The sequence below is a fragment of the Scyliorhinus torazame genome, chromosome 2 (assembly GCF_047496885.1).
Source record: "Scyliorhinus torazame isolate Kashiwa2021f chromosome 2, sScyTor2.1, whole genome shotgun sequence".
In the NCBI taxonomy this organism is placed as follows: domain Eukaryota; kingdom Metazoa; phylum Chordata; class Chondrichthyes; order Carcharhiniformes; family Scyliorhinidae; genus Scyliorhinus; species Scyliorhinus torazame.
Genome location: NC_092708.1, coordinates 55466877 through 55494799, shown reverse-complemented (window position 1 = coordinate 55494799; position 27923 = coordinate 55466877). Strand labels below are relative to the sequence as shown.

General features: G+C 49.5%; 1 protein-coding gene and 1 pseudogene across 4 annotated transcripts in view; one reads left to right on the top strand and one right to left on the bottom strand.

Moving 5' to 3' along the window:
• gtdc1 (glycosyltransferase-like domain containing 1) overlaps positions 1–27923 on the bottom strand; it is a 609229-nt gene that overhangs the window by 539073 nt on the left and 42233 nt on the right. For 3 of the 4 annotated variants that reach the window (XM_072471580.1, XM_072471570.1, XM_072471612.1), the window contains exon 2: positions 21868–21938. The exons of the other annotated variant lie outside the window; for it this stretch is intronic. The gene's annotated coding sequence lies outside the window, so the exon portion shown is untranslated. The remainder of the gene's footprint in view (positions 1–21867; positions 21939–27923) is intronic. 4 annotated transcript variants of the gene reach the window in all.
• Positions 13133–13662, top strand: LOC140407776 (small ribosomal subunit protein eS24 pseudogene; annotated as a pseudogene).

The window sequence follows — 27923 nt, the reverse complement described above, 5'->3', positions numbered from 1 at the left end:
GATCGCTGTTCCTTTACCGATGGCCGTTTTCCGGACTGCGCATGCGCAGCATCTCGCGCATGCGCAAACGAAACTTCCGGTTCTGCGCACTTCTCGCGCAACTGTGCTAGCGTGATACCTTTAGCAAGATGGCCGCCGACCTCGACCCAGCCTTCTCTCAGGCCCGGGATTTCGGCCTCTGGGAATTCGGGCTCCGGGATCCCAGCCACGAGGTGAGTACTGCAGCTTTTCTTACCTTTATTTGCCGATTGGATTGCGTTTTCTTCACAGTACTTGGATAATTTGCCCAGGACTGCCTGGTAATCGTACCTTTGCTGCTTCCTGAAGAACCTGAACCTTGTGAATATTTCTCTTGCCCTTGCACCGGCGATGGTGAGGAGAAATTCAATTTTTTCCCTATCATCCAGGTCTTGGAGTTCAGCTGCCACCAGGAACAATTCGAACATTTGCCGGAATCGCCGCCAGTTTTCGCGGAGGTCGCCGTGGCACTGGAGCGGCTGCGGAACCGGGAGCTCGTACATCATGCCTGGGCACTGCTGGTTGTCTGTGTACACGGAGGTATGCCGGCAGGTATCGATCCACTCCTGTACCATGTGGTGTTGGGTGCTCTGGTGCACAGATGAGCCAACACAGTTGTATGTGGTACAACTCTATTTTATTATAACTCTTATAATACAGTTCGTTCTGGATACTCTGCACGTGCTGTCTCCCTAAGTGTGTTTGGCAACAGATGTGTCCTGGTTCTCCTCTGCAGCTAATACTGACCACCGGGGGTCGTGTCTGTGCTTTTATATCTTTCTGTCATTGGTTGTGGTGTTGTGTGTTCTGATTTGTCTGTTGGCGTGTCTATCATGATGTGTGTGTTTGAATATCATGACAATACGGACTAAGATGAATGCCAAAAGAGCCAATGGCAATATGAGGGGAAACATTTTTAAACAAGTGGTTAGGATCTGGAGGCTAAGAGTATGGTGGAGACAGATAAAATCGAGGCTTTGAAAGGGAATTGAATAAGTACCTGAAGAGAAATAAATTGTAGATCCACAGGAAAAGACAGGAGTTGTGAAACCAGTTGATTTTCTCTAGTGGTGAGTGCTGGAGCAGGACAAGTAATCTCCTTCTGCATTCTAATATTGCGAGCAGTTTTGGGCCTCGTATCTAAGGAAGGGTGTGCTGGCCTTGGAGGACGTCCAGAGGAGATTCACAAGAATGATCACGCAAATGAAGGAGCAGTTGAGGACTCTGGGTATGTACTCGATGGAGTTTAGAAGGAGAATGAGAGAGGATCTTATTGAAACTTACTGAGACATAGATAGAGTGGACATGGAGAAGATGTTTCCACTGGCAGGAGAGACTAGAACCTGAGGGACACAGCCTCAGACTGAAGGGATGATCCTCTAAAACCGAGACGAGGAGGAATTTCTTCAGCCAGAGGGTGGTGAATCTGTGGAACTCTTTGCTGCAGAAGGCTGTGGAGGCCAAGTCACCGAGTGTCTTTAAGGCAGAGATGGATAGATTCTCAATTAATAAGGGGATCAGAGGTTATGGGGAGAAGGCAGGAGGATGGAGATGAGAAACATAGCCATGGTCGAATGGCGAAGCAGATTCAATGAGCCGAATGGCCTAATTCTGTTCCTATACCTTATGGTCTAACCCTCCTATGATTCTATGACCCCTCATTGAATCATAGAATTTACAGTGCAGAAGAAGGCCATTCGGCCCATCGAGTCAGCCCTTGGAAAGAGCACCCTACCCAAGCCCACACCTCCACCCTATCCCCGTAACTCAGTAACCCCACCCAACCTTTTTGGACACTAAGGGCAATTTAGCATGGCCAATCCACCTAACCTGCACATCTTTGGAATGTGGGAGGATACCGGAGTACCCGGAGGAAAGCCATGCAGACACGGGGAGAACATGCAGACTCCGCACAGGCAGTCACCCAAGCTGGGAATCGAACCTGGGACCCTGGAGCTGTGGAGCAACTGTGCTAACCACTATGCTACCATGCTGCCCCTAATGACAAAATGTATGTGAATTCCTTGCACTTCTTGAAGATGAGGGTAGAGGGGTCAGGGAAAATGCAGTGATTCGGGTTGCTCACCAGGATGCTCTTGACAATGCTCGCATTTCTGGCACAAAACAGTGAAGCCTAATTGAGCTTGATCGAGGTCCAGCCAGATCTGGTGATATATGGGCAAACAAGTTGCATGGCAGACAAGTTCAATTTTGTACCCCTTGGACTTGAGGAAGAAAGTAAATGCTTTCTGGGGACAGGGGCACCAAAGATGGATGCGGTTCAACAGATCCCCAACTGTAGAAGTATCGTAATCGATATTAAATTATCCTATATAAGTTGATAATATTGCAGGCTATTGGTTGGGATTTGCCACACAAGTCGGGCGGCACAGTGGCTAGCACTGCTGCCTCACAGCGCCAGGGACCCAGGTACGATTCCGACCTCGGGTGACTGTCTGTGTGGAGTTTGCACATTCTCCCCGTGTTTGCATGGGTGTAGCCCCCACAACCCAAAGATGTGCAGGTTATAATATATAATAATAATAATAATAATAATAATAATAATAATAATAATAATAATAATAATAATCGCTTATTGTCACAAGTAGGCTTCAATGAAGCTACTGTGAAAAACCCCTAGTCGCCACATTCTGGCGTCTGTTCTGGTTAGGTGGATTGGCCACACTACATTGCCCCTTAATTGGAAAAAAAAATGAATTGGGCGCTCTAAATTTATTTTTTATAAAGTGGGATTACAGGGATAGGGTGGGGATTGGGTCTGTGAAGGGTAGTGTTTCAAGTGGTCGGTGCAGACTCGATGGGCTGAATGGCCTCCTTCTGCACTGTAGGGATTCTATGAAAGCCACAGGTTAGTCAGGCAGCAGTTTGAAAGTAAAATTGTAAGTTGCTTCGAGTTATTCTTCAGAGTTAGTAGATGAAAGTTCAGTTCATAGAAGGTAGGGAATGTATAGAAGGTGAGGGATACAACAGATTGATTGTGAATTACGCTGTGTGATCTGAGAGTACAGAAGTTCTGAAGTAATGTTATAAATCAACATTTGACATCAAGCCACATAAGAATGTGGTAGGTTTTAAGAAGTCTCCCATAGGAAAAGAAAACAGACAGGTGAACATAGAACATACAGTGCAGAAGGAGGCCATTTGGCCCATTGAGTCTGCAGCGACACCCCCCGGCGGCAACCACCACGAGGCAGGTGGCGGAACAAAGAGGGATTCCCAACCCGACCAGAAGCCTCTCTCTCTCCTGACCCTGGTGAGTGAGGAGGGGAAAAGGAAAAGAAGAACTCCCCCCCCCCACTTGTTCAAAAAAAAAAAAAAAGACTTTGGAAAGAAAACCTTTAATTTCTTCTTTTTGTTTTTTTGTTTTTTCTTTTTTCTCCCACTTTAAAAAAAAAAACTTACCTGAAAAAAAATGCCAGATAGGAGCCAAAGCAGAGGGAGAAGGAGCACCAAAAGCAAATGGGACGACACTGTGCGAGCCCGTTCAGATGAGCCAACCGTCACACGAAGTGGGGGAACCAAAGCCACGCTGCACCAAAAAGACCCGGTCAGACAGGAGTATTCCCCCCCTGGGCCAGAGGGGAACTGGAAGGCAGCCTTTGCCGAGGCGCTGAGGGAACATCAGCAGGGAAACAAGGCAGAGACCAGAGCAGACATGGAGGCCGCAGTACAGGCAGCAATGGCCAAGGCCCTGGCGGAACTGCAACTCGCCCTGGGCAGAGCAGAGAAGAAAGTGGAAGCCCATGAGGAGAAACTGGAAGCCCAAGATGCGACCATTAAGGAGCTGGAAAAAGCCGCAACTGACATGAGCGACCAGATCATGGCCCTGGAGAGAGAGGCGGCGAGACTGGGCACAACGAAGGGGAGCCTGAAGGGCAGGGTGGATGACCAGGAAAACCGCTCAAGACGACAAAATGTCAGGATAGTGGGCTTAACAGAGGGGATCGAGGGTAGAAACCCCATGGCCTACGTGGCCGAGATGCTGGGCAACTTAGTGGGGAGGGAAACTTTCCCCAACCCACCAGAAATGGACAGAGCACACCGGTCGCTGCGCCCAAAGCCCAAGGTGGGTGAACACCCGAGGGCAGTTATAGCTAAACTGCACCGGTACAAAGACAGGGAAACAATCCTGCGCTGGGCCAGGAAAAACAGAACTTGCAAATGGGAAGGAAACTTCATTAGAATTTACGAGGAAATTGGAGCAGACCTCGACAGGATCGGCCCGAATTCAATAGAGCGAAAGCAGCTCTTCACAAGTGCAATGTGCATTTTGGTATGCTGTTACCCAGCGAAACTCTGGGTCACATATCAAAAAAGAGAGTATTTCTTCACAGCCCCCGCCGAGGCGAACAAGTTTATCGAGGAACACGGGCTGGAAAACAGCGAGGGTAGAAATACGGGGCCCCTGGCGAGGGGCAACAGCACTCCGACGGAGGAGGGGGAGGCAACGCCAGCCACCCCTCCCACCCCTACCAGGGCGAGCGCACCCTGAGCAAAGAGCAAACCACTACCTGAGGGATCGCCACAGGTGGGAGACCAGGTCCCAGCACGAGGGAACGAGAGCAGCGGAGAAGGGAGAGCGAGCGAGGAGAGCGCAGGGTAGGATGTGGGAAGAACGGGCAGAAAAACGCAGAGGCTGAGCAAAGGAGAAGCGAGACAGAAACTCCCGAGAGGGGGGTCACCGCACTAGCAAGAAAGCTAGCGATGGGGACATGCAACAAAGCAGGGCCGCAGTGCGCCCCCAACAGGTGGGAAGGCGCCAGGCAGGGGGGAGGGCGGACCACTCAACAGAGTCGGGAGAGCAAACGGGGATAGGAGCAGGGGAAAGAGGGACAAAGGAGGGCTATACGGGAGAGGGGGAGGAAAGGGAGGGACCGGGGGGAGGGGGCACAGGAAGGGAGGGACCCGGGGGATGTTGAACACAGGGACGGAGGGACAAACAAGGCTAGAAAAGGAACAACAATGGGGCTACAAAGTGCCACAACCGAGGGCTTGGACCAAGGAATCGCTGCAAGCATCTACCCAGTACGGTCTCTGGGCGAAGGGAGGCCCCAGAGTGCAGGGGGCTACCCGCGTGGCAGTCGCACAGCGGGCGGCCATGTCGCGTGCCCCCGGACGAAAGGAAACCCCGGAGCGCGGGGGCCCAACCGCATGGAGAGAGCAGCGACAGCGGCCATCCTGGACGCCCCCTAACAAGGGGGAACCCCAGAGGGCAGGGGCGCGTCCACCAGGTAAATATGGTTAATCCCACAGGAGCGAGGGGACAGAAGCCCCCCACCAGGATAGTCACCTGGAACGTAAGGGGACTCAACGGCCCAGTGAAAAGATCCAGAGTCCTAACCCACTCAAGAAACATGAAGGCGCGGACTTCTGGGTGCGGCGATGACCAGCTGAGTCGCACGTTTCGGCAGCTCCCTGTGAAACGGACTTTTGGGCTCTTGATAGGAGCCCCAACGGCAATTTTGACGGCTAAAAACACTGTGCGGTAAACCAGAAGGGAATCCCCCCTGGATACGGATGGAAAAAGGAGGAGAGAGTGGCCAGATTGCTGTGGATCCTTTAGAACAGCGGCAAGGAAGGCAAGCAAAAACCAAGATGGCGTCGGAAGGTGGCAGTTTAACATGGGGCCCTGAACAACAAGAGTTCTTGAAATGCTGTGTGGAAGAGATCAAAAAGGAAATGAAGAAAGAGCTGTTGGCCCCGATACTACAGGCGATCGAAGGGCTAAAGGAGGAACAAAAGACCCAGGAGCGGGAGCTTCGGGTCGTGAAGGCAAAGGCAGCCGAGAATGAGGACGATATACAGGGCCTGGTGGTGAAGACGGAGACGCAGGAGGCACGAGGAGGAACAACCTGAGGGTTCTTGGTCTTCCTGAAGGTGTGGAGGGAGCGGAAGTCGGGGCATATGTGAGCACGATGCTGCACTCGTTAATGGGAGCGGAGGCCCCGGCGGGTCCGTTGGAGGTGGAGGGAGCATACCGAGTGATGGCGCGAGGACCGAGAGCAGGAGAAATTCCCAGAGCCATAGTGGTGAGATTCCTCCGTTTTAAGGATCGAGAAATGGTCCTTAGATGGGCGAAGAAAACTCGGAGCAGTAAATGGGAGAACGCGGTGATCCGCGTTTATCAAGACTGGAGTGCGGAGGTGGCGAGAAGGAGGGCGAGCTTTAATCGGGCCAAGGCGGTGCTTCATAAAAAGAAGATAAAATTTGGAATGCTGCAACCGGCAAGACTGTGGGTCACATATCGAGGGAGGCACCACTACTTTGAGACGGCGGATGAAGCGTGGACTTTTATTGTGGAAGAAAAACTGGAATGAGCGGGTTATTAAAAAGAACGTTCGAACAAAGTGGTGGGGCGAATGTGGGGGGCAAAGAGGGGTTTTATGTACTAATCCTGCGATGTGGTAACTTTTCTCTCTCCCACAGGTGGTGATGGGGGAGGAGGGGAGGTGGAGGAGATGGGGCGTTGGCCACTGGGGGCGGGGCCAAGGGAGAAGCGCGGGCTTGGTTCCCGCGCTATGATAATCATGGCGGGAATAGAGAAGCAGGAAGGAGGGGGCGTCGCACGGTGCGAGCCGAGGTCACGGGGGGAAGCCGAGGTCAGCCAGAGTTTGCTGACTTCTGGGAGCAACATGGGGGGAGTAATTACGCTAGCGGGGGATCTAGCGGGGGGGGTGGGAGGGGGGAATTACTGGGTTGCTGCTGCTGGGGAGAGGGGGGAGCTGGTATGGGAGAGGATGGGCGGGGGGGCACCGCCTGGGGGAGATACAGCTGCGTGGGAACCGGGTGAGGAGCTGGAAAAAGGTGATGGCTAATCGACAAGGGGGGGGGGGGGGGGGGGGGGGGGGGGGGGGTAGGAAGCCCCCCAACTCGGCTGATCACGTGGAACGTGAGAGGGCTGAACGGGCCGATAAAGAGGGCACGGGTACTCGCACACCTTAAGAAACTTAAGGCAGATGTGGTTATGTTACAGGAAACGCACCTGAAACTGATAGACCAGGTTAGGCTACGCAAAGGATGGGTGGGGCAGGTGTTCCATTCGGGGCTAGATGCGAAAAACAGGGGGGTGGCTATATTAGTGGGGAAGCGGGTAATGTTCGAGGCAAAGACTATAGTGGCGGATAACGGGGGCAGATACGTGATGGTGAGTGGCAAACTACAGGGGGAGACGGTGGTTTTGGTAAACGTATATGCCCCGAACTGGGATGATGCCAATTTTATGAGGCGGATGCTAGGACGCATTCCGGACCTAGAGATGGGAAAGCTGATAATGGGGGGAGATTTTAATACGGTGTTGGAACCAGGGCTGGATAGGTCGAAGTCCAGGACTGGAAGGAGGCCGGCAGCAGCCAAGGTACTTAAAGATTTTATGGAGCAGATGGGAGGTGTAGACCCGTGGAGATTTAGCAGACCTAGGAGTAAGGAGTTCTCGTTTTTCTCCTATGTCCATAAAGTCTACTCGCGAATAGACTTTTTTGTGCTGGGTAGGGCATTGATCCCGAAGGTGAGGGGAACGGAGTATACGGCTATAGCCATTTCGGATCACGCTCCACACTGGGTGGACTTGGAGATAGGGGAGGAAACAGGAGGGCGCCCACCCTGGAGAATGGACATGGGACTAATGGCAGATGAGGGGGGGTGTCTAAGGGTGAGGAGGTGCATTGAAAAGTACTTGGAACTCAATGATAATGGGGAGGTCCAGGTGGGAGTGGTCTGGGAGGCGTTGAAGGCGGTGGTTAGAGGGGAGCTGATATCAATAAGGGCACATAAAGGGAAGCAGGAGAGTAAGGAACGGGAGCGGTTGCTGCAAGAACTTTTGAGGGTGGACAGACAATATGCGGAAGCACCGGAGGAGGGACTGTACAGGGAAAGGCAAAGGCTACATGTAGAATTTGACTTGCTGACTACAGGCACTGCAGAGGCACAATGGAGGAAGGCACAGGGTGTACAGTACGAATATGGGGAGAAGGCGAGCAGGTTGCTGGCACACCAATTGAGGAAAAGGGGAGCAGCGAGGGAAATAGGGGGAGTGAGGGATGAGGAAGGAGAGATGGAGCGGGGAGCGGAGAGAGTGAATGGAGTGTTCAAGACATTTTATAAAAAATTATATGAAGCTCAACCCCCGGATGGGAGGGAGAGAATGATGGGCTTCTTGGATCAGCTGGAATTTCCCAAGGTGGAAGAGCAGGAAAGGGTGGGACTGGGAGCACAGATCGAGGTAGAAGAAGTGGTGAAAGGAATTAGGAGCATGCAGGCGGGAAAGGCCCCGGGACCGGATGGATTCCCAGTTGAATTCTATAGAAAATATGTGGACTTGCTCGCCCCGGTACTGACGAGGACCTTTAATGAGGCAAAGGAAAGGGGACAACTGCCCCCGACTATGTCTGAAGCAACGATATCGCTTCTCTTAAAGAAGGAAAAGGACCCGCTACAATGCGGGTCCTATAGACCTATTTCCCTCCTAAATGTAGATGCCAAGGTCCTGGCCAAGGTAATGGCAATGAGAATAGAGGAATGTGTCCCGGGGGTGGTCCACGAGGACCAAACTGGGTTTGTGAAGGGGAGACAGCTGAACACGAATATACGGAGGTTGTTAGGGGTAATGATGATGGCCCCACCAGAGGGAGAAACGGAGATAGTAGTGGCGATGGATGCCGAGAAAGCATTTGATAGAGTGGAGTGGGATTATTTGTGGGAGGTGTTGAGGAGATTTGGTTTTGGAGAGAGGTATGTTAGATGGGTGCAGCTGTTGTATAGGGCCCCAGTGGCGAGCGTGGTCACGAATGGACGGGGATCTGCATATTTTCGGCTCCATAGAGGGACAAGGCAGGGATGCCCTCTGTCCCCATTATTGTTTGCACTGGCGATTGAGCCCCTGGCGATAGCGTTGAGGGGTTCCAAGAAGTGTAGGGGAGTACTTAGGGGGGGAGAAGAGCACCGGGTATCTTTGTATGCGGACGATTTGCTACTATACGTGGCGGACCCGGCGGAGGGGATGCCAGAAATAATGCGGATACTTGGGGAGTTTGGGGATTTTTCAGGGTATAAATTGAACATGGGGAAAAGTGAGTTGTTTGTGGTGCATCCAGGGGAGCAGAGTAGAGAAATAGAGGACCTACCGTTGAGGAAGGTAACAAGGGACTTTCGTTACCTGGGGATCCAGATAGCTAAGAATTGGGGCACATTGCATAGGTTAAATTTAACGCGGTTGGTGGAACAGATGGAGGAGGATTTCAAGAGATGGGATATGGTATCCCTGTCAATGGCAGGGAGGGTGCAGGCGGTTAAGATGGTGGTCCTCCCGAGATTCCTCTTTGTGTTTCGTTACCTGGGGATCCAGATAGCTAAGAATTGGGGCACATTGCATAGGTTAAATTTAACGCGGTTGGTGGAACAGATGGAGGAGGATTTCAAGAGATGGGATATGGTATCCCTGTCAATGGCAGGGAGGGTGCAGGCGGTTAAGATGGTGGTCCTCCCGAGATTCCTCTTTGTGTTTCAGTTCCTCCCGGTGGTGATCACGAAGGCTTTTTTTTAAAAGGATTGAAAAGAGCATCATGGGTTTTGTGTGAGCCGGGAAGACCCCGAGAGTGAGGAGGGGATTCTTACAGCGTAGCAGGGATAGGGGGGGGCTGGCACTACCGAGCCTAAGTGAGTATTATTGGGCCGCTAATATTTCAATGGTGAGTAAGTGGATGGGAGAGGAGGAGGGAGCGGCGTGGAAGAGATTAGAGAGGGCGTCCTGTAGGGGGACTAGCCTACAGGCTATGGTGACAGCCCCATTGCCGTTCTCACCGAGGAACTACACCACAAGCCCGGTGGTGGTGGCTACACTGAAGATTTGGGGACAGTGGAGACGGCATAGGGGAAAGACTGGAGCCTTGGGGGGGTCCCCGATAAGAAACAACCATAGGTTTGCCCCGGGGGGAATGGATGGGGGATATGGAATGTGGCAAAGAGCAGGAATAACGCAACTGAAAGATCTGTTTGTGGATGGGAAGTTCGCGAGTCTGGGAGCGCTGACCGAGAAATATGGGTTGCCCCAAGGGAATGCATTCAGGTATATGCAACTGAGGGCTTTTGCGAGGCAACAGGTGAGGGAATTCCCGCAGCTCCCGACACAAGAGGTGCAGGACAGAGTGATCTCAAAGACATGGGTGGGGGATGGTAAGGTGTCAGATATATATAGGGAAATGAGGGACGAAGGGGAGACTATGGTAGATGAACTAAAAGGGAAATGGGAAGAAGAGCTGGGGGAGGGGATCGAGGAGGGGCTGTGGGCAGATGCTCTAAGCAGGGTAAACTCGTCGTCCTCGTGTGCCAGGCTAAGCCTGATTTAGTTTAAGGTATTACACAGGGCACATATGACTGGAGCACGGCTCAGTAAATTTTTTGGGGTGGAGGATAGGTGTGCGAGGTGCTCGAGAAGCCCAGCGAATCATACCCATATGTTTTGGTCATGCCCGGCACTACAGGGGTTTTGGATGGGGGTGACAAAGGTGCTTTCAAAAGTAGTAGGAGTCCGGGTCGAACCAAGCTGGGGGTTGGCTATATTTGGGGTTGCACAAGAGCCGGGAGTGCAGGAGGCGAGAGAGGCCGATGTTTTGGCCTTTGCGTCGCTAGTAGCCCGGCGCAGGATATTGCTAATGTGGAAAGAAGCCAAGCCCCCGGGGGTGGAGACCTGGATAAATGACATGGCGGGGTTTATAAAGCTAGAGCGGATTAAGTTCGTCCTAAGGGGGTCGGCTCAAGGGTTCACCAGGCGGTGGCAACCGTTCGTCGAATACCTCGCAGAAAGATAGACGGAATGGGAAAAAGAAGGCAGCAGCAGCAGCCCAGGATCGGGGGGGGAGGGGGGGGGAGGAACCAGAAGGACTCTCAGGGTTGTTAATATATACTGTATAGTATGTATAGGTCGTTGCTACAGATAATTATATATTGGACTGTTAAATTATATTTTTGGAGAGTGTTACTTGTGACAAGGCAGTTGCCAATTAGGGCTAGTTTTCATTTTTGTTATTTATTATTTATTCATTTTTTGTTTATAAAATAGGTCATCGTTATTTGTGTTGTTATAATATTGTGTAAAGGATGCACAATGTACTGTGTTGGTTGACCAAAAATTTTCAATAAAATATTTAATAAAAAAAAAAGAAACATGAAGGCCGACATAGTCTTCCTCCAAGAGACACACCTGAGAGAGCAGGACCGACTGCGGGTAAGAAAGGGCTGACAGACCTACCATTCCTGCTACGGGACGAGGGCCTGGGGGTGGCAATTCTGATCAGCAAATGGACGATGTTTAAGGCGACAAAGACGGTTAAGGACCCAGGGGGACGGTACGTCATGGTCAGCGGGGCCCTGGATGGGGCACCGGTAGTACTAGTTAACGTGTACGCGCCCAACTGGGATGACACGAACTTCGCCAAGAAGACTATGGCAGATATCCCGGACATAGCAACGCACTGAATAATCATGGGGGGGGGGGGGGGGGGGGGGGGGGGTGCATTTCAACTGTGTACAGGACCCAACGACTGACAGATCAAACCCCAAAACAGAGAAAACCTCAAGCATGGCAAGGGAACTCGGTCACTTTATGGAACAGACGGGAGCGGTGGCCCCTGGAGGTTCACCCACCCAGGGAAGGAGGAGTTCTCCTTCTTCTCCCTAGTACACAACATATACACAAGAATTGACTTCTTTGTGGTGGGGAAAATGGTGCTTCCGGGGATAGACAAAGTGGGATACTCTGCAATGGTGATACAAGACCACGCCCCACACTACATGGACGTGAGGCTGGAGACGGGCAGGGCCCAACGCCCCACATGCAGGTTGGACATTGCCCTACTAGCAGACAAGGCCTTCAACGAAAAGATATCGCAGGCCATAGCAGAGTACACGGAGAACAACCAAAACGGGGAGGTCTCACCCTCCATGTTCTGGGAAGCGCTAAAGGCCGTAATAATAGGGGAAATCATCGCTTTCAAAGCACGAAGGGATAGGGAGGAAAGTGATGTGTGGCCTCCTACAGCTGCTGCCGAAATGGCTGCAGTTCGGAGAGCACACACATTTATACTCCGCCTACTGGGCGGAGCCAGCAGGCAGGGAGCTACCCCCGTACCTGTAGTACAGGGCCCTTACCGTAATACCCTCGTATGCAGTGCAGTATATACAATATAATACAACAGTGGTGACTATTACATTCACCCCCTGTTAAAAAGGAGACCTGCGGGGGTGGTAGAAAACTATTTACATACTGGTTGTCATTAAAACTTCAGAGAAGGTTACAAATTTAGACGGTCGGGCACCTTGATCAGTCGTTGAGAGCTCCGCAGTGCTGGTGGCGAGTCAGGCGTCGGCGACACGGGAGTGTGTCGACATCCTCTTCTGGTCCGTAGGGCCAGCTGGACGGCCATTCTCCTGCTCCACCTGCCCGTTTACCCGGGGGTTGTAGCTGATCGTCCTGCTCGAGGCAATGCCCTTGTTGAGCAGGTACTGGCGCAGCTCATCGCTCATAAATGAGGATTCCCGGTCGCTGTGGACGTAGGCGGGGAAACCGAACAGAGCGAAGATGGTGTTGAGGGCTTTGATGATGGTGGCAGACGTCATATCAGGGCATGGGATGGCGAAGGGGAATCTGGAATATTCGTCGACCACATTGAGAAAATTGTTGTGGTCGGTGGAGGGGAGGGGCCCTTTGAAGTCCAATCTGAGGCGTTCAAAGGGGCGGGAGGCCTTCACCAGGCGCGCATGGTCTGGCCGGTAGAAGTGCGGTTTACACTCCGTGCAGACCTGGCAGTCTCTGGTGACAGCCCTGACTTCCTCGATGGAGTAGGGCAGATTGCGGGCCTTAATGAAGTGATAAAAGCGGGTGACCCCTGGGTGACAGAGATCGTCGTGCAGGGTCCGGAGTCGGTCCACTTGTGCGCTGGCACATGTACCTCGGGACAGGGCATCGAGAGGCTCGTTGAGCTTACCGGGGCGATACAAAATCTCGTAATTAAAGGTGGAGAGCTCGATCCTCCACCGCAAGATCTTATTATTTTTGATCTTACCCCGCTGTGTGTTGTTAAACATGAAGGCAAGCGCTTTTCCGAGCCTAGCGACGAGGCGGCCGCCGCGATGAACGACACTGTGACCGTCAGAACAAGAAAGTTCATGACAAACCGCTTGCTCCAACACAAGCAAATGGTCGTCGATGTCCTCCATCCTGGCAAAGCCACAGTTCCCAAGACAGAAATTAGGGAAAAGTTGGCAAAAATGTACAAAACGACACCAGGCACCGTGTTTGGTTTTGGCTTCAGGACACAATTTGGCGGCGGCAAAACAACGGGGTTTGCCAGGGTTTACGATTCCTTGGATTACGCAAAGAAAAATTAACCCAAACACAGGTTGGCAAGGCACGGTCTGTTGGAGAGAAAGAAGGTTTCCAGGAAACAGCGAAAGGAACGCAAGAACAGAATGAAGAAAGTTCGGGGCACAGCGAAAGCAAACGTTGGTGCCGGCAAAAAGTAACATGGGAAAGACATTGAAGGCTTCTTGAAATACTAAACTACCCACGGATCACCACTTGTAATTATTTGTCTGCGTCCTCAAATAAATTCTATTAAATTGAAAAAAAAACATGAAGGCAACCGACCGTTGGTCTGTGAGGAGAGTGAATCTACTGCCGGCCAGGTAATGCCTCCAGTGCTGCACAGCTTCAACGATACCTTGGGCCTCCTTTTCGACGGAGGAATGCCGAATTTCGGAGGCATGGAGGGTGCGGAAAAAGAATGCCACGGGCCTGCCTGCCTGGTCGAGGGTGGCGGCCAGAGCGACGTCTGATGCATCGCTCTCGACTTGGAAGGGGAGCGTCTCGTCGACCGCGTGCATCGCAGCCTTGGCGATGTCGGCCTTGATACGGTTGAAGGCCTGATGAGCCTCGGCCGTCAGTGGGAAACCAGTGGAGTGGATGAGTGGGCGGGCCTTGTCCGCATAGTTAGGGACCCACTGGGCGTAGTACGTAAAGAACCTCAAGCATCGTTTGAGGGCCTTGGGGCAGTGGGGAAGGGGGAGATCCATGAGGGGGCGCATGCGATCGGGGTCGGGCCCCAGAACTCCGTTCTGAACCACAGAGCCGAGGATGGCTAATCGGTTTGTGCTGAACACACACTTCTCCTTGTTGTAGGTTAGGTTGAGGAGTTTGGCGGTGTGGAGAAATTTGGAAAGGTTAGTGTCGTGGTCCTGCTGGTCGTAGCCGCAGATGGTGACGTTATCCAGGTACGGGAAAGTGGCCCGCAGTCCATACCGGTCAACCATTCGGTCCATCTCCCGTTGGAAGACCGAGACCCCGTTAGTGACGCTGAAGGGAACCCTAAGGAAATGGTAACGGCGGCCGTCTGCTTCAAACGCGGTGTACGGGCGGTCCGCCTTGCGAATGGGGAGCTGGTGGTAGGCAGATTTCAGGTCCACTGTCGAGAAGACCCGGTACTGTGCAGTCTGATTGACCATATCAGATATGCGTGGGAGGGGGTACGCGTCGAGCTGCATGTATCGATTGATGGTCTGACTGTAGTCAACGACCATCCTGTTTTTCTCCCCCGTTTTCACCACTACCACTTGGGCACTCCAAGGATTGTTGCTGGCCTCGATGATACCTTCCCGCAGCAGCCGCTGGACCTCAGACCTGATGAAGGTCCTGTCCTGAGGACTGTACCATCTGCTCCTGGTGGCGACGAGTTTGCAATTCGGGGTGAGGTTTGCAACAGAGAAGGTGGGTCGACCTTAAGGGTCGTGAGGCCGCATACAGTAAGGGGTGGTAGGGGCCCGCCAAATTTCAGGGTTAGGCTCTGGAGGTTGCACTGGAAGTCCAGGCCAAGTAGCAAGGCAGCGCAGAGGTTGGGGAGGAGGTAGAGCCGGAAGCCGCTGAACTCTACACCCTGGATGGTGAGGGTGGCGGTGCAGTACCCCCAGATCGCCACTGAGTGGGATCCGGAGGCCAGGGAGATTCTTTGGTTAATGTGGTGAAAAGCAAGGGAGCAGCGCCTTACCGTATCGGGGTGGATGAAGCTCTCAGTGCTCCCGGAGTCCAAAAGGCAGGATATCTCATGCCCGTCGACCTTCACCTTTGTCGACGCAGTTGCGAGGTTGTGCGGTCGGGACTGGTCGATCGTGACGGAGGCGAGACGCGGCTGGTCATCAGCAGTTGCAGGCGATGAGCGGCCCGATGAGGTGCCTGACGGGCAGGGGTCCTGAGGCGGGGAAGATGGTGGCGCCCATGGGCCGCACGTGTCCTGAGGCAGGCAAGATGGCAGCGCCCACGGGCCGCACATGTTGTGAGGGGAGTAAGATGGCGGCGCCCAAGGGGCCGCACGTGGTCTGAGGCAAGGAAGATGGTGGCGCCCACTGGCCGGACGCGGGGAGTGCAGGGACAATAGCGGCGATTGAGCGGGGCTGGAACACTGCAGCGAATGTCCTTTCTTGCCACAGGCCTTGCAGAGCGCGCTCCGCGCCGGGCAGCCCTGCCGGGGGTGTTTTGTCTGTCCGCAGAAGTAGCACTTGGGTACCCCAGGGTTGGTTGGCTGCCGGGCGGCGCAGGCGTGGGGTTGGCTGGGGGCGGTCGCTGATCGGGTCCACGATGGGGTGGCCGCTGGTGGAGTCCACGATGCCCAGGAGGGGGGGCTGTGCGGTCGGGGGCATACGCCTGTACGTTGCGTGAGGCGACTGTGAGCGAGGGCGCTAGTTTCTTGGTCGCTGCGAGGTCAAGCATAGCCCCTTCTAAGAGGCGCTGCCGGATGTAGCCCGACCCTATGCCCATAATGAACGCGTCTCTCGTTAGCAGGTTAGAATGTTCAGCGGCCGAAACGGCCTGGCAATCACAGTCTCTCACCAGGGCGAGCAGGGCACGCCAGAAAACTTCCACAGACTCACCGGGAAGTTGGTGCCGCGTGGACAGGAGGTGCCTGGCGTAGATCTTGTTGGTCTGCTGAGCGTAGTTCTCCTTCAGTAGCGCCATGACCTCTGTGGAGGTAGGCCCGTCCTGGATGAGGGGAAAGACATCAGAGCTCAGCCGCGTGTACAGAATCTGGAGCTTCTCCGCTTCTGGGATTGGGTCTGTCGCAGATCTGATGTATGCTTCAAAGCAAGCTAGCCAATGTGCGAAGTCCTTTTTGGCGTTGTCTGTTTGAGGATGCAGCTGCAGGCGATCCAGCTTGATGCGGAGATCCATCTTTGTAAATTCTCTGTGTAATAAATTGATGCACTATCAATTATGACGAGACGAGAGTAGAGAGTAATCAAGGCTTTATTACACAGAGATGTGTGGCCTCCTACAGCTGCTGTCAAAATGGCTGCAGTTTCGGAGAGCACACACATTTATACTCCGCCTGCTGGGCGGAGCCAGCAGGCAGGGATCTACCCCCGTACCTTTAGCACAGGGGTCTTACTGTAATACCCTTGTATGCAGTGCAGTATATACAATATAATACAACTGTGGTGGCTACCACATTGGGGTTGTTGGAGGTTACTAATCACAGCTCTAGGGCACTGGTGCATGAGTTCTTCAGGGCTGCATCCTAGTCCCAACTGTCTTCATTAATGCTCTTCCCTCCAGTACAAGATCAAAAGTGGGATGGTTCACTAACGACTTAAGTTTCAGCTCCATTTGCAATTCCGGAGGTAATTCAGCAACTTGTGTCAAGTGTAATAACACCAGAACAACATTCAGGTTTGGGCTGACCAATGGCAAGTAATAAAGAACAAAGAAAATTACAGCACAGTAATAGGCCGTCTGCCCTGCAAGCCTGCACTGACCATGCTGCCCGTCTGGACTAAAAACCCCTACCCTTCCAGGGACCATATCCCTCTATTCCCATCCTATTCATGTATTTGTCAAGATCCCCCTTAAATGTCACTATCATATCTGCTTCCACTACCTCCGCCGGCAGCAAGTTCCAGGCTCCCACCAGCCACCGTGTAAAAAAAAACTTACCTCGTACATCTCCTTTAAACCTTGCCCCTCGCACCTAAAACCTATGCCCCCTAAGTAATTAACTCTTCCACCTTGGAAAAAGCTTCTGATTATCCACTCTGTCCATGGCCCTCATAATCTGGTAGACTTCTATCGGGTCACCCCTCAACCTCCGTTGTTCCAGTGAGAACAAACCAAGTTTATCTAACCTCTCCTCGCTAATGCCCTCCATACCAGGCAACATCCTGGTAAATCTTTTCTGTACCCTCTCCAAAGCCTCCAATCCTTCTGGTAGCGTGCCGACCAGAATTCAACACTATATTCCAAGTGCAGCCTATAAAGCTGCAACATGACTTGCCAATTTTTAAACTCAATGTCCCAGCTGATGAAGGCAAGCATGCCATTTGCCTCGACTACCTTCTCCACCTGCGTTGGCACTTCCAGTGACCTGTTTACCTATACACCCAGATCCCTCTGCCTATCAATAATCTTAAGGGTTCTGCCATTTACTGTATATTTCCCATCTGTATTAGACCTTCCAAAATGCATTACCTCACATTTGCCAAGATTAAACTCCATCTGCCATCTCTCCGCCCAAGTCTCCAACCGATGTATATCCTGCTGTATCCTCTGACGGTCCCCATCGCTATCTGCAATTCCACCAACCTTTGCATCGTCCGCAAATGTATATCAAACCAGTTACATTTTCCTCCAAATTTATATATATTAAAAGCAGCAACGATCCCAGCACTGATCCCTGAGGAACGCAACTAGTCACAGCCCTCCAATTAGAAAAGCATCCTTCCACTGCTATCCACTGTCTTTTATAACCGAGCCAGTTCTGTATCCATCATGCCAGCTCACCTCTGATCCCATGCGACTTCACATTCTGTACCAGTCTGCCATGAGGGACCTTGTCAAAGGCGTTACTGAAGTCCGTGTAGGTAACATCCACTGCCCTACCCTCAATCAACTTCTTCAAAAAAACTCAATCAAATCAGTGAGAAATGACTTCCCCTTCATAAAACCAGGTTGCCTCTCACTAATACGTCCGCTTATTTCCAAATGGGAGTAAATCCTGTCTCAAAGAACCCTCTCCAATAATTTCCCTACCACTGACGTAAAGCTCACTGGCTTGTAATTACCGAGATAATTCTTGTTACGCTTCTTAAACGACGGAACATTAGCTATTCTCCAATCCTCTGGGACCTCACCTGTAGCCAGTGAGGATACAAAGATTTCTCTCAAGGCCCCAACAATTTCCTCCCTTTGCCTCTCTCAGTATTCTGGGGTATATCCCATCAGGCCCTGGGGACTTGTCTACCTTAATGTTTTTCAAGACCCAAAATACCTCCTCATTTTCGATCTCAACATGACCCAAACAATCTACACACCCTTCTCCGGACTCCTCATCCACCAAGTCCTTCTCTTTGGTGAATACTGAAGCAAATAACTCATTTAATACCTCCCTTTTTCCTCTAGCTCACATCCATAAATTCCCTCCCCTGTCCTTGAGTGGGCTAATCCTCTCCCTGGCTACCCTCTTGCTCTTTATATATGTAAAAAAGCCTTGGGATTTTCCTTAATCTTGCTGGCCAATGACTTTTTGTGACCCCTTTTAGCCCTCCTGACTCCTTGCTTAAGTTTTTTTCTACTTTCTTTGTATTCCACACTTGCTCCGTATAGTTCCCAGCCTCCTAGCCTTGACAAATGCATGCTTTTTCTTTTTGACTAGGCTCACAATATCTCTCGTTATCCAAGGTTCCCGAAACTTTCCATACTTATCCTTCATCCTACAGGAATGTGCCGGTACTGAATTTCTATCAACTTACACTTGAAATCCTCCCGCATGCCAAATGTTCATTTGCCCTCAAACATCTGTCTCCAATCTACGTTCTTTAGTTCCTGCCTAATATTGTCGTAATTAGCCTTCCCCCAATTTAGCACCTTCACCTGAGAATTACACTTATCTTTATCCATCAGTAACATTCACAATACACAAGTTCTAGGCAAAACCCTAACAATCTCCCCTTGACATTCATTCAACCTCTTCATCAGCAACATCAAGGGCAACATAATTCACCTGAAACTCAACTGAAACAGTGACTTAAGTGCAATGGTTACGAAAGCAGACTATGGACTGAGCACTCTGCAGTGAATGATTCACTTCCTTACTCCCCAAACGTCACCACCATCTACAAAACATACATCAGGAGTGCACTGGAATATATATTTGCCTGCTATGGTACACATTTGCCGCAGCAAAATCCAGGATACAGCAATCTATCTGATTGGCACTCTATCTATTAGCTTAAATATACACTACCACCCCTAGAATACTGGAGCTCATTGTCTATTATTTACGTCACGGAATATTTACAGCATAGGATCAGGCCTTTCAGTTCAATAAGTCTATGTCAGGGCTTATGCACCACTAAAACCTCCTCCCACCCATCTCCATCTACTGCCAAAATCACATTTATTCCTTTCTTCTTCATGTATTTATCTAACTTCTCTTTAAATGCATCAATACTTGCACCAGATCCTTTTGCTCCTCTTATCCACTTGGACACTTATTTTCATAGAGGTATGTGGCTGCTTTACTCTTCCTCCTGCAGAAATTCGTAAGGCTACGGCAGCACCTCCCATACCCGTGATCTCTATCACCTAGAGCCACAAGAGGAGTAGAGTTCATGTGAACACCATCACATCAGATTCCTTCCAATTCACACACCACTCTGACTTGGAAGTATATTGCTTCATAGTCACTGGGTCAAAATCCTGGAACTCCCTGCCCAACCGTGTTTTGTGACACCATGACTACACAACTTAATGGTTTGAGAACAAGGCTGCCACCACTACCTCAGGGCAAATGGATGGCAATAAATGACAGACTTACCAGCAACACCTACTTCCTAAGAATTTGTTTTTAAAAAGCCGTGTGAGATGGCAAGATCAAGGGTGGGAAAGCTTACATAAAGGGAGAGATTTAGTGAGGACAATTAGTGAAATCAGAATATCACAAAGTGAATTATGATGAAGATTGAAATCTGTGACGACGGATTTCAGGCTCAGCTGTCATATATTTCACACTGAAAATACTCATTACATTTCACACAATTTAAAAAAAGGGTGGACAACATAAGTATTGTTCAGAAAATGGTACCAAACCACTCCCATGATTTAGACACTCATATAATGATCCCTTTACAATGCTGAAACTAGCATCCTTTACTCAGCAGTAGTACTCTAAAGTAAATGTGGTGCTGTCACAATCAGCTAAAGAGCACCACTGGCTGAAAAAAAGGCTGAAGGTGAGTCACGTAGGCAAGCGATACAAATATGCGATGCCTAGTAATGAAGGAAGGTCTGACAGATCAGAAGTAAAGAGGCAGACACCAACTGCAAGTGGACAATCTTGCGATGTTTAATAGTTTGTCCGTTGCCCGCTCTGCTGTGAAATACACACCATGATATAAATGGCCTAATTCCACATTATCAGGAGCTTGGAGGTTAACAAGGTTTTGTCTAATCGGGGAATCACAACTAATGTTGGACACTATTTTTGAGTTTTGCGAGCATGGACTGATTGGGTACAGTACTTTCCCTGATGCGAACAGCTGACAGGATGCGTTACTTGATACAATCCAGTATCATTCGGTCATATTAACATTGCTGCCTCACAGAGCCAGGGACCCAGGATCGCTTCCGACCTTGGGTGCCTGTCTGTATGGAGCTTGTATGTTCTCTCAGTGCCTGCGCGAGTTTCCGCAAGGTGCTCTGGTTTCCTCCCACAGTCCAAAGATATGCAGGTTAGGTGGATTGGCCATGCAGGTTGGGTGGGGTTATGGGGACAGTGCGGGGGGTTGGGTGGGGTTATGGGAACAGGGCGGGTGATTGGGTTTAGGAAGGGTACTTTTTCCAGAGGGTTGGTGTTGACTCGATGGGCCGAATGGTCTCCTTCTGCACTGTACGGAGTTTATGAGTCTGTACGGCGTCTATATCTGGCAACACACCAGCATTGAAATTCATATACCACATTGCTGAGGTGTGTGATAGACAGAACATCATTTTGACTTGACAGCAGCATGGCCGTCAAGTGCCATGCTGCTGTTAACTGAGAACACCATCCATGTTGCAATTGGACAACACCTGCTGAGTAATCATGATTGTGCTAAGAATTACACTGAAAACAATTTAAGATAGTCAGTCAGGCTCACAGCATGGCTCACTTACACATGCTAACAGTAAATATATTCACACACAGGGCCTCGTCTTTAACAGACAGAAGAAACATGTCCACACTTTGTGTCTACATGTCTACACTTTGTGCCTTTTTCAACTAAACAAAGGCTTAACGAGCAGTCATGCCCCAAGGCAATGCCTTGACCAATCAAAGTCGACCTGCCCGATTTGAATTTAACCAAAGCTGGACAGTTAACTGTTCCATGTTGCATTCCTCATGGCAAAGCCTCCACCAATCAGTGTCCACTTGCCAAACAATCAGCACTCCCTTCTCATGCAGCATAAATTGTTCCCTGTTAAGAGTTGGCAATTTCTTGAGAACTATCCTGATGAGTGCAAGACAAAAGTTTTGGAAGCATGCCTCTTTTTTCAGCAATACCTGTATTATTGGCTGCAACAGCATACATTTTTATTCTCAGTTTCAGAAACACTTCTACAAATCTGAAACTGATGCACTACATTTTACAGTACGTGGATAACTAAACTCCACCAATGGTTTCATTGATAAGTGCACTGACAAGAGTGGAACTGAACGAGCCAGCTCAGGCTTATTCTTGGCAAGGAAAACAGTTCAGGAAACTAGTTTGTTGTCCCCACATTTAAAATGTGCCAGTAAATTATTCTATACTCACTGATTTGATCCTTGGTCTGGGCTAAGCACTCTGCTGGGACAATAGGCGAGGTGTAACAATTCTCATTACTCCTGCACAAGGAAGGCAAGAAAAAAAGTAAACAACCACACTTCCAGATCATAATCACAAAATGAGTCCTTCTAGCAGTTGTGTGAACAGTTGCTGGGTATCAGATTAGGATCTGCTATGATCTTTCCACTGAAGAATAACCTACGGATACTCACTTTCTACACAGATGCATTAAGAATGACGTGTGGGCAAAATGTAGCAAGGTTGATATCCTCCTTGCAACTGTACCCAGCAAGAATCAGCACGTTCAGGAAGGGACCAACAAAACTGGGATGAAACAATAAGCACATTTAGAGCAATACTCCAAGTGAAGGGATCAAATGAGGTTCATAAATCACTCAAGGTTTGTTCTCAGTTGCTGATATCATCTCAACCACTTGACTAGATTGCTACCCTGCAATTTAGAGGTATCCATTATCCTCTACGTAATACGCAGGATTATGTATACCTTGGTAAACATAGCCATTATTTTTCAAAAGGGAACAGTCACATCCTATCAAATGACAAACTATATATTTTACTTTTTTCCTAAAATCCCTCTTCCTAGGATATGAAGGAAACAGCGTGGGCAAAGTTCAGCAGTATTAATGATGTGGTTACAGAAATCAGTAGAACAGAAAAACTCAGCAACGAAGATCAGAAGCGGGTACAATTGTGTCTTTCAAAAAGCATTTAGATGGTTACATGGGTAAGATGGGTATAGAGGGTTATGGGCCAAGTGCGGGCAACTGGGACTAGCTTAATGGTAAAAAACTGGGCGGCATGGACTGGTTGGGCCGAAGGGCCTGTTTCCATGCTGTAAACTTCTATGATTCTATGATTCTATAGAAAATTGAATCATTTTATGCAAGAAAAAAAAATACAGGCTGTAACATAATCTCAGGGATCTGACTACTCTAGTTATTATTTACTGAATTACTGCATTTCAGGACTAAGATCTATCTTCTCCTCTTTGGTTCTGTACAATCATCAGGATATGTAGATTATTGCTCTGTAAGTTTGTACCTTCCGTAGTAATGTTATATATTGTCAAACACACAATGTTCTCTGCTGGCGGCAAGGAGTTACATACATTGATTAGTCTATGCAGGTACAAGTTACTGTGCTGCAATACTTACCAAGTCACCCAAGAACCAGATTCAGCTTCTTCTAATTTACTCCTAGTCATTTATTTACTATGTACATATATTTATTTCCATAGTGATATTTTTGTTTCCAATTATATTACAATCGAATTTTTTTACCTTGTAATGGATTGCACCTTCAGTCATTGTAAAATTCCTTCTCATCTCCCAAAAGAAAAAGCCTCAATCTACTGTAGAGATGCAACTTCATAATTTTAAAGTAATTGCTTCTATGATCCCTTATTTTACAAAGTCTGATTAACCTTATTTATTTTGAGCACAGCATTAAATTGTTCATTTGGTTCCTAGGCTGTGTGCTGTACGCTATGATGGTCCTGGATGAGCCATGTGATAGCATCTTTCATGGAGGAAACTGTTGCCTCGGCCATACAGAATGCAATAACCATTCCAGAAAACTGGAGGTTAGGACCAATTGGAAAGTGTAGATTGTCCTGATGTGCGCAAGATGAAAGCTTCAACATGTCTCTTTTTCAGCATTACTCAAGTTCTGTTCTACCAAACTACTGATTAGAAATTTAATTTTTCGGCATATGTGGGAGAATCACCATAAGACCAATGTGGACAAGGTGTGGCGGTGGTGGGAAAGAGAAGGGGTAGAGTGGGTTAGGATGGAGGAGGAATCTTGTAAGAGGTCTAGTTTGAGGGCTATGGTGACGGCAACATTGCCAATGGCTCCGAGTAGGTGTTCAGGGAGCCCAGTGGTGCGGTCCACGGTGAAGATATGGAATCAGCTGAGGAGGCATTTTAGGGTGGAAGGGATGTCGGTGCTAACGCCGCTGTGCGAGAATCATGGGTTTGAGCTGGGGGGGGGGGGGGGGGGGGGGGGGGGGGGGGGATGGATAGTGTAGACAGGAGGCAGAGGGAAGTGGAGCTGGTCAAGGTGAGGGATTTGTATTTGGAGGAAGGGTTCACCAGTCTGGAGGAGCTAAAGGAGAGGGTAGAGCTGCCGACTGGTAGTGAGTTCAGGTATCTACAGGTTAGGGACTTTGCACTAAAGGTCTGGAAAGGGTTCCCTAGATTGCCGGGATACACCCTGCTGGAGCGACTGCTTCTTCCGGATGTGGAAGGGGAGGGAATTTTATCATAGAATTTACAGTGCAGAAGGAGGCCATTCGGCCCAACGAGTCTGCACCGGCTCTTGCAAAGAGCACGCTACCCAAGGTTAACACCTCCACCCTATCCCCATAACCCAGTAACCCCGCCCAACACTAAGGGCAATTTTGGACACTAAGGGCAATTTATCATAGCCAATCCACCTAACCTGCACATCTTTGGACTGTGGGAGGAAACCGGAGCATCCGGAGGAAACCCACGCACACACGGGGAGGATGTGCAGACTCCGCACAGACAGTGACCCAAGCCGGAATCGAACCTGGGACCCTGGAGCTGTGAAGCAATTGTGCTATCCACAATGCACAAGAATTGGGGATAAATATAAGTGGCTGGGGGAGCAGGGTGGTGAAAATCAAGGAGAAACGTGAAGAGGAGTTGGGGATGGAGATCAATTGGGGAGTATGGAGTGAGGCACTGCGAAGGTTAAACGGGACCTCCTCTTGTGCAAAGATGAGCCTGATACAGTTTAAGGTGGTGCACTGGGTGCATATGACTCGGGCGAGAATAAGTGGGTTCTTTCAGGGGGTAGCAGATGAGTGTGAGAGGTGTGGTGGGGGGCCTGCGAATCACGCGCACGTGTTTTGGCGTTGTGAAAAATTGGGAAGATTCTGGGCGGGAGTGTTCGCGGTCTTAGCCAGGATAGTGGAGGAGGGAGTGGACCCGGACCCTTTGGTGGCGATATTTGGGGTTTCAGAAAAGCCGGAGCTCATGGGGAGGAGGAAGGCCGATGCCTTGGCCTTCGCCTGTCTGATTGCACGGCGACGGATTTTGCTGGAGTGGTGGTCGGCATCGCCACCAGGGGTAGCAGCATGGTTGGGTGACCTGTATGACTCCCTGCGGTTAGAGAAGATAAAGTATGAGTTAAGGGGCTTAGCAGGGTAGTTTGAGAAAAGGTGGGGGATGTTTGTGACCGTATTTGAGGAGCTGTTCGTCGCAAGGGGGTGGGGGGTGGGGGGGGGGGGTGAAAAAGGAGAAAAATCTGTACAAACTATATAGTTGATTGTTGGAAAGAATGTTTCCCGGGGTGTTTATTTGCTGTAACCTACTTTGATACAAGTTTGAATAAAATGCGTTTTGAAAAAATAATAAGACCATAAGACATAGGGGCAGAATTAGGCCACTCGGCCCATCGAGTCTGCTCCGCCATTCACTCGTGGCTGATATTTTCTCGTCCCCATTCTCCTGCCTTCTCCCCATTACCCCTGATTTCCTTGCTAATCAAGAACCTATCTATCTCTGCCTTAAAGACACTCAGTGATTTGGCCTCCACAGCCTTCTGCTGCAAAGAGTTCCACAGATTCATCACCCTCTGGCTGAAGAAATTCCTCCTCATCTCTGTTTTAAAGGATCGTCCTTTTAGTCTGAGATGGTGTCCTCTGGTTCTAGTTTTTCCTACAAGTGGAAATATCCTCTCCACGTCCACTCTATCCAGGCCTTGCAGTATCTTGTAAGTTTCAATAAGATCCCCCTCATCCTTCTAAACTCCAAGTACAGATCCAGAGACCTCAACTGTTCCTCATACAACAAGTTCTTCATTCCAGGATCATTCTTGTGAACCTCCTCTGGACCCTTTCCAAGGCCAGCACATCCTTCTTTAGATACGGGGCCCAAGACTGCTCACAATACTCCAAATGGGGTCTGACCAGAGCCTTATACAGCCTCAGAAGTACATCGCTGGTCTTGTATTCAAGCCCTAACGACATGAAGTAGTAGCATGGATAGAGGATTGGTTATTTAATAGAAAGCAAAGAGTGGGGATTAATGGGTGTTTCTCTGGTTGGCAATCAGTAGCTAGTGGTGTCCCTCAGGGATCAGTGTTGGGCCCACGATTGTTCACAATTTATGTAGATGATTTGGAGTTGGGGACCAAGGGCAATGTGTCCAAGTTTGCAGACGACACTAAGGTGAGTGGTAAAGCAAAATGTGCAGAGGATACAGGAAGTCTGCAGAGGGATTTGGATAGACTAAGTGAATGGGCTAGGGTCTGGCAAATGGAATACAATGTTGACAAATGTGAGGTTATCCATTTTGGTAGGAATAACAGTAAAAGGGATTATTATTTAAATGATAAAATATTAAAACATGCTGCTGTGCAGACAGACCTGGGTGTGCTAGTGCATGAGTCGCAAAAAGTTGGTTTACAGGTGCAACAGGTGGTTAGGAAGGCAAATGGAATTTTGTCCTTCATTGCTAGAGGGATGGAGTTTAAGACTAGGGAGGTTATGTTGCAATTGTATAAGGTGTTAGTGAGGCCACACCTGGAGTATTGTGTTCAGTTTTGGTCTCCTTACTTGAGAAAGGATGTACTGGCACTGGAGGGTTTACAGAGGAGATTCACTAGGTTAATCCCAGAGCTGAAGGGGTTGGATTACGAGGAGAGGCTGAGTAGACTGGAACTGTACTCGTTGGAATTTAGAAGGATGAGGGGGGATCTTATAGAAACATATAAAATTAGAAGGGAATAGATAGGATAGATGCGGGCAGGTTGTTTCCACTGGTGAATGAAAGCAGAACTAGGGGCCATAGCCTCAAAATAAGGGGAAGTAGATTTAGGACTGAGTTTAGGAGGAACTTCTTCACCCAAAGGGTTGTGAACCTATGGAATTCGTTGCCCAGTGAAGCAGTAGAGGCTCCTTCATTAAATGTTTTTAAGATAAAGATAGATAGTTTTTTGAAGAATAAAGGGATTAAGGGTTATGGTGTTCGGGCCGGAAAGTGGAGCTGAGTCCACAAAAGATCAGCCATGATCTCATTGAATGGTGGAGCAGGCTCGAGGGGCCAGATGGCCTACTCCTGCTCCTAGTTCTTATGTTCTTATGAATGCGAACATTGAATTTGCACTTCTTAACTGCCGACTGAACCTGCACATTAACCATGAGAATCGTGAACAAGGACACCCAAGTCCCTTTGTGCTTCTGATTTCCTAAGCATTTCCCCATTTAGAAAATAGTCTATGCCCAAATTCCTCCTTCCAAAGTGCATAACCTCACACTTTTCCACATTGTGTTCCATTTGCCACTTCATTGCCCACTTTCCTAGCTTGTCCAAATCCTTCTGCAGCCCCCTTGATTTCTCAATACTACCCGTCCCTCTACAGATCTTTGTATCATCTGCAAACTTAGCAAGTGCCTTCAGTTCCTTCTTACAGATCATTAATGTTCTGGTAACAGAAATGATTAAACTTGGAAAGATTTAGAAGGTACAATTTACAAGGTTAAATGCTTAAATTATTGAATTCCCCTCCTCACCAGCTTTCTTCCACATCTCTGCTAAAACATGTGTAATGGGCACCATAGATTGATAGTGCAACAGAGTGTGTTGCATGGTGCCCTCTACCATAGGTCCCAGCTGAAGATTGAACTAGTGGAGGTACAAACCCACTGACTGCCATTGCATGTTATCTACCTAGTTATCTCCCTGCTGACTGCCATTGTATAGTGAGCCATCATCAAACACTGGCAGCATTTTATAGCTGCCATTTCCAGCATGATAATTCGGATTTTAGTAAACATAAGTGTGGAGCATCTATACATTAACAACAAGGATAGTGCTAGATTTTATCTTTTCAGTTGAGGATTCTGTCGAGAGCTTTAACGCCAAGGTAAAGCACATCTGTAGCCATCCGAGATTGCCACCTGCAAAGGACCATGGGAATTATGGCCAACCCAGGACACAGACAGATACAGAGCTTTGTGTATTTGGAATGCAGGTGATCGAAACTCCCGCTTG